We start from the raw sequence: 6,000 nt of genomic DNA, 5'->3' as shown, positions 1-6,000 counted from the left end.
GTGTGTGTGTGTGTGAGACACGCCCCTCACGTGGCTGTGCTGGAGAACCTCACTGGGTCTCAGTCTCCTGAACCAGACGGACCCTCCCCGGTACCATAACAGGCTTCCCACCTCACCCAGGAACAGTGTTCGCGAATCCCACGCTCACTTCTTGCCAAAAAGTGACCGGGCACCGCCCCGCACAAGCCTGATTATTTTCCTGGGGTACCTGCAAAGCACCCGCGGTAGACACATGGCATCTAAATCCAGCCCAGGTGCCCAGCTCCCGGGAAAGCACCTCCCTGGAAGGGCCCAGTGAGGCAGAAAGCATGTTTTGCAGAAGAAATTGCAGGAAGAAGTCTCCCCCTTGTTAAAACAATGCTTAAAGTTAAAACCAATCCAAGCAGGAATAAAGACGCTGACGTAGAGAATGGACTTGACACAGGGAGGGGCAAGGGTAAGCTGGGACCAAGTGAGAGAGTGGCATGGATATATACACTACCAAATGTAAAATAGATGGCTAGTGGGAAGCAGCCGCATAGCACAGGGAGATCAGCTCGGTGCTTTGTGACCACCTGGAGGGGTGGGATGGGGGGGTGGGAGGGAGGGAGACGCAAGAGGGAGGAGATATGGGAACATATGTATATGTATAGCTGATTCACTTTGTTATAAAGCAGAAACTAACACCATTGTAAAGCAGTTATACTCCAATAAAGATGTTAATAAATAAAACCAATCCAAGGCCTGGCAGTAACTGCCCAAAGAGGTCAGAAGGAGAGTGTGCACAGCCTCCTGGCAGGTACCCACCTCCTGCCAGGCCTGCGCTTGGGGACACCCTGCTATCCTTTCCCGTTGGCTAAGTTGGGTGTCGAATGCATCGCTTCTGTAGGCCTTTGAGAAGCGTTCTCAGTGCAGGAAGGAGACTGGCCAGCCTCACTGTAGCCCTGAGGTTCAGCTGCAGGATGGCTGCCGGCCCCTCATCTTGCAAGGGAGGATGATTCCTCCCTCCCCCTGGCGAGGTCTCTTTCCGCAGACCTCCTCTCTCACAGTCCTCCTCCCTCCCTTCCCTAACTCTCCTTTCATGGTGATGCAAGCCTGCCCAGCCTGGCACACCTCTCTTTCCAGATTACCCTGCTCTGCAGCCACCCCAGGCTCTGCTCCGGGCTCCTCCTCTCTCCCTGAGCATCAGCCTCCCTGCCTGCAAGCTCTCCCCTCCCAGATCCACTCCTCCAGCCCTTCACATTGCCCTCCTAAAGCAGATGGGACCCTGGCTTTCCTGATGAGAACCCTTCGAGATCCCCCTCCGGATCAGGAAAGAGCCTCCGTCCTTAGTAGCTGGAAAACAAGACCCTAACCCACTCTCGACTTCACGACCAAAGCTCAGGACCGCTCTTTTAGTTTCCAGGACTTTCTCACACGTTGAGTGGCTATTTCTGCCTTAGCCCTCCAGACCCCGGCTCTTCCTAATGAGCTCAGACTTCGAGACCCAGGTCAGGTGTTTGTCTGTTCCTTTCCCAGGGCACTGTAGATACCTCTTGCTCCTGACTTAGCACACCCAACTGGTACTGGTTATTTCTAAATCTATCTCCTGGCCCCTAGCCTGGGACTGGAGGGGTTCTCGGGGCCTTGCCCTACTCAGAAGGTCGCATCCACGTTTGCCGAGTGCATGAACAGGTGCGGAAGGACTCAGCGCGGGGATGCTCCGCGTTTCCACGCCATTTCTCACCTGGAAAACGATGGTGTTTGTACGGCACACCGGGGAAAACCAGACGGACCTGAGGTGGTCTACATAACACTTGCCGAAAATATTCATCTATGAATTTTACAGAGATTAAAGTATTAATCTTTTAGAAAATATTAGTTTCTATATTAATCTTTCGTATGATTGTAAGAAACACCTAAAAATGAATTAAGGAAGTTAGTAAATTTGTATGAAATCTCCAAATAAAACGGTTCACATTTTGAAACGAAAACGTGTGATTGCTTTGATGGTCGTATCAGGTGTTATGCTTGAAATGACTGCATACAAGCTCAGGACGGAGCACAGCTGGGATGTCACTCTGGACACTCTTTCTTGGCGCAGGTAGATGATAACTTTAAAGTCTTTTTTACAATCACACAAATTTCACAAAAGTTGAAATTATTTTTAAGAATCTGACACTCTTCCTTTTCTTTCTAGGTGTAATGTTGACATTTCTTGTGCGAATCAATAAATGAATTTCCAACCCAGTTGAACTTTTCATATCCAGCTTTTCGAACTCATGACACAGCGTGGGGACCGGTGGAGGTGTGCCCTCAGGCTGCCGCTGCCACAGCCCATGGCCAGGGTTCCAGAGAGATGAGTCCAGGGTGCCCAGACCTGGGGCTGCCCGCTCAGCACACCTGCCTGGCCGGGCCTCTGCTTTAACTCGAGACTTCCACGCTTGCTTTGAATTTATTTTGATTTTTATTTCAGAACAAGAGGAACAGACCAAATGAGAGGCACATTCACTCTTATCCGACAGATGTGTCTTGGGTGCCTACCAGGGCCAGAGCGTGCCAGGCGCTGAGGCCTCAGTCAACTGGGGCCTTGCCTTTGCAGAATCCACAGAGCAAGAGGCTTGCGGCAAGAGTGGAAGGGACTTGGGTTCATATCCTGGGGCGGCCATAACTAAAGACCTCAGACTGGGGGGCTTAAGACAATGGACGTTTATGGTCTCACAGGTCTGGAGGCCACAGGTCTAGATCAAGATGCTGGCGGGGCCGTGCTCCTTCTGAAGCCTCCAGGGGAGAATGGGTTTCGTGCCCTTCTCTCAGCTTGTGGCATCGCTGGCAATCCTGGGTGTTTCTTAGCTTGTAGGTGCATCGCTCTAATAGGCCTCTGTCGTCACCTGGCCTGTCTGTGTTCACATCATCTCTCCGTGTGTCTGTGTCTCTGTGTCCCCCCCTCTTGTAAGGACACCAGTCATGTTGGATTTAGGCTGTACCCTACTCCGGGAGGACTTCAACGGAACTGACTGTATCCGCAATGATCCTATTCCCAAGTAAGGTCACGTTCAGAGCTTCAGGGAGGGACATGAGTTTGTGGGGCGGGGCAGGGCGGGGCCGGAGGGGGACATTATTTAACCCACTACGAGGCTAAATAAGTCTGAGCAGGTGGTGGAGAAGGCACTCCCAGGCCAGAGGCAGCAGGAAGTGGGCACCCGAGGCCTGAAGAGGCCAGGGAAGTGGGCCATTACTGGAACCCAGGGCGCTGAGGCTATAGAGGGACCCCCTGGACCAGGGCGGCACTTTGGTAGAGAAGCGGCAGCGGGGAAGAAGCAGGGAGTCCGCAGCCCCACTTCCCCTCCTGCCCTCCAACTGCCCTGATCTAGGAGGGGGGCGGAGGCCGGGGGAGCCCCCTGACACAGTGCAGCCCAGGACAGATGTGGTCCTTCCCCGCCAAGAGCTCCCAGCTAGTGGAGAGGTCAGACGACAGGTCACCAGCGATCGTCACAGCACTGTGTCACACAGTGCAGTAGGGGACACGGGGTGCAAAAGAGGGTCACCTGACCCAGACTCGATGGTCACAGGAGGTGATGTCTCAGCAGCATACAAGGAGTTGGCCAAGCGCTCGGGGAAGAGAAGGGACATGGTCTGTGCAGAGGGGGCACAGCGTGGACACGAGCCCGCAGGCTGGTATGGGGAGCGGGGACGGAGCAGGGACAGGGAGGGGGGAGGCTGAGGACCCTGGCAGCAATCCGGCCCGAGGATGGTTGTCTGGGAGCACAGACTTAAGGAAGGCCCAAGAGGTGAGAGGAAGCAGAAGACGGAGCTGGGATGACACCCAGCTGTCTGGCTTGGGCAGCGAGCTGGATGGCGGCATCTTCGTGGAGCGAGGCGACAGACGAAGGACAGGCAGACTTGAGGGGCAGGGTGCGGGCAAGGAATTAATTTATACTTGTTGAGCGTTTGGTTCCCGTGGGCTGTTAACTGGGGTTGGATGTGTGAGTCTGGAGTCTCTGGAAGAATCCTAGGTGGGTGAGAGAGGCCTGGTACAGACAGCAGGGGAGGAGAAAGCTTGCCCGGGGCCGGAGACTAGGGCTGAGCCCCCAGGGGTGCCAGTATCCAAGGGCCAGGCAGGGAGGAGGGCCTGGAAGCTGTGGATGGAGCAGAGGGAAAAGCCAGAGAGTGTGATGTCCAGGAAGCCGCAGCAAGGCAGTGTTTGCTGATGGGGAGGGAGCGGGCGTGGAGCTGGAGGTTGCAAGGAAGTCATTGTCTACTGGCCTCACCCTGGAGGTCGTGAAGCTTCCTGGGTGGGGGGTGGCAGAGGCCTGGGTGGGGGTGAGGAAGGAGAGCAGAAAACCATTTCAGGAAGGTTGGCTGCGCTGGGGAGAAGTGAAGGGCCCAAAGCTGGAGAAGGACTCGGGGAGGAAGGACATTTCTTAAACGCAAGGACATTTTCTTTCTTTCTTTCTTTCTTTCTCTCTTTCTCTCTCTCTTTCTCTCTTTCTTTCTTTCTCTCTTTCTTTCTCTCTTTCTTTCTTTCGGCTGTGCCGGGTCTTAGTTGCGGCGTGCATGGGGGATCTAGTTCTCCCTCCAGGGATCGAACCCGGGCCCCCTGCATTGGGAGTGCGGAGTCTTACCCACTGGACCACCAGGGAAGTGCATGTGCATTTTCAAGCGTAGACAGAAGTCGAGAGAACCTTAGAACGAAGCCCCAGGTACCCACTGCCTGGCTTCATCAATGCGCCACCGATTTTGTTTCCTCTGTCTTGACCCACTTCCTCTCCCAGGATACTTTGCAGAAAATCCCAGACGTTCTATTTCACCTGTAAAGTTTCAGTGTGTATCTCTAAAAGATACAGTTTTCAACATAATCACTCTACCGTCATCAGGGCTCCCCAAGCAAGAATAATTCCATAATAGCATCAAATCCCCAGCCCGTGTTCTCACTCCCCTGAGTGCCCTATAGATGGTCTCACTCTGTCAGTGTATGTTCGGATGGGGACCCAAACAGTCCACACATGTATTGTCTGATGTGTCTCCTAGATCTCTCCATCTGGAGATTCCCCTGCATCTTTGTCCTAAGCAGTTTCTTGCTGTTGTCACGGAGGCCAGGCCGTTCTTCCTGCAGAGTCTCCTACGCTTTGCACTGTGCTGACCCCATCGTTGTGATGGGGTCGAACATATTCTTTATGTACTTCCTGTACTACCTGAAATTGGCAAGGAGCTCCCGAGGCTTGATCAGATTCCGGACGATTCAAGCCAGTGAGGCACCTGGTATCTGGTCATCTTCTGCCGTACTTAGACGTTCCTTGCCTAAGTTCATTAATTCATTAGAAGTAGAATTCGTAGTTGTGAAATGGACATCATAATTTCATTGTTTCCTTTTTATTTGCTAGCCTACTTCTATAAAGAGAAACTTCCCCTCATCAGTTACTTAGTTAACTCTGAAGCGCGGCTCATATGGGAGAGGCAGGATACACGTGGAATTCCTTTATTTGCCACTTGTCAAAGTAATGAGTTGACTTTCTACTATTCTTCAAAAGTTAGCCGTGAGTTTTCCTTTGTTCTGCTTTTTTATTCTCCGCATGAGTGGCCTGAGCCACAGTTGCTGTATTTGCATCCATTCCAGTTACTCTCCTTGTTGAATCGCATTGGCCAGTGAGTCCTTCTGACGTGACCCGGGTACCTTTGATAGTGTCCTTGCTTTCTAGGGTGACAAGATGTCCTCACAAGCTCATCCCATGCACCTCCTGCCCCAGACCTGGAAATTAGCCCCTTCTCACGGGAGGCCCAGGTCCCAGAGCAGCCAGAAGGGAGGGTGGGTGTCCACACGTCCAGGAAAGGGAGCTGCGTGCTTGAATGACACATGTCCCTCCAGAGGCGGAAAGACGAGGAATCCAGAACATGTGAGGAGGAATGAGCCTCGGGTTGGAGAAGAGACGATGGAAAAAGGGGAGAGAGCCGTCACTTTGCCGGTGGGCTGGTACGAGGGGAGGGTTCCTCCCTCTGTCCCCTTTGTCGCAGAAGGGAGTCAGTTGTGAAAGTGAAGAAGGA

The sequence above is a fragment of the Stenella coeruleoalba genome, assembly GCF_951394435.1.
Source record: "Stenella coeruleoalba genome assembly, chromosome: 5".
In the NCBI taxonomy this organism is placed as follows: Eukaryota; Metazoa; Chordata; class Mammalia; order Artiodactyla; family Delphinidae; genus Stenella; species Stenella coeruleoalba.
The sequence above is the reverse complement of the archived record's forward strand: the minus strand, read 5'-3'. Positions refer to the sequence as shown.